Here is a 1,266-nt window from a genome sequence, read left to right as displayed (position 1 = left end):
TTTCTCTATAGAGCCCCCCTACAGGTTTCTCTATAGAGCCCCCCTACAGGTTTCTCTATAGAGTCCCCCTACAGGTTTGTCTATAGAGGTGGTTTTATGTGTCCTTTCTCAACTAAATGTGACCTTGATACAACAAAAATCTATGAACCCCACACATTTTGGGTCTCTTTTTGGGGGAATTTTAATGTCCTTTGGGGTTGTTTTGTCTCTCTGGGGTCATTTGCTTGCTTCGCAAGTCAGCTTGTGTCCCTTTGTAGTCAGCTTGTGTCCCTTTGTAGTCAGCTTGTGTCCCTTTGTAGTCAGCTTGTGTCCCTTTGTAGTCATTTGGTGTCCCTTTGTAGTCAGCTTGTGTCCCTTTGTAGTCATTTGGTGTCCCTTTGTAGTCAGCTTGTGTACCTTTGTAGTCATTTGGTGTCCCTTTGTAGTCATTTGGTGTCCCTTTGTAGTCATTTGGTGTCCCTTTGTAGTCATTTGGTGTCCCTTTGTAGTCAGCTTGTGTCCCTTTGTAGTCAGCTTGTGTCCCTTTGTAGTCATTTGGTGTCCCTTTGTAGTCAGCTTATGTCCCTTTGTAATCAGCTTGTGTCCCTTTGTAGTCAGCTTGTGTCCCTTTGTAGTCATTTGGTGTCCCTTTGTAATCAGCTTGTGTCCCTTTGTAGTCAGCTTGTGTCCCTTTGTAGTCAGCTTGTGTCCCTTTGTAGTCATTTGGTGTCCCTTTGTAGTCAGCTTGTGTCCCTTTGTAGTAGTTTTGCTTCTCTTTTTGTACATTATTTTGGACCGTTATCACCGTATCTGTGTGTGAAACATTAGAGAAGCTAGAGCAGATAATAAACGAGCTTGAGCAGAACCTGCTAAAGAAGTCCAACTGAAGGCTCTTTGGACCTTCTTCACGGCGGACATGTTGATGGGTCCTAGGAGGTGTATTTAAACCGTTAACGATGGCTGCATTCCATTTAGGGGAGGCCAGGGCGTTGTGCATGCTGACTCACTGACGTAGATCACTCGGAAGCTGAGTGGAATTCAGCCATCGTTAAAGTTATCAAGTTCAGCCGTGGTTTTCTACTATGACAAGTCAAAATGTCCGCCAGTAAAGGACAAAACAACAGACGGATGGAAAGATACTGGAGATGTGTGTTGAGCTTGGGTTTCAGGCTCTGTGCAGACAGACAGACAGACAGACAGAGAGACAGGCAGACAGACAGACAGACAGAGAGACAGACAGACAGGTAGAGAGACAGACAGATAGAGAGACAGACAGACAGACAGAGA

This window comes from Etheostoma cragini, chromosome 8 (genome assembly GCF_013103735.1).
Source record: "Etheostoma cragini isolate CJK2018 chromosome 8, CSU_Ecrag_1.0, whole genome shotgun sequence".
In the NCBI taxonomy this organism is placed as follows: Eukaryota; Metazoa; Chordata; class Actinopteri; order Perciformes; family Percidae; genus Etheostoma; species Etheostoma cragini.
Note: the sequence above shows the minus strand (reverse complement) of the source record.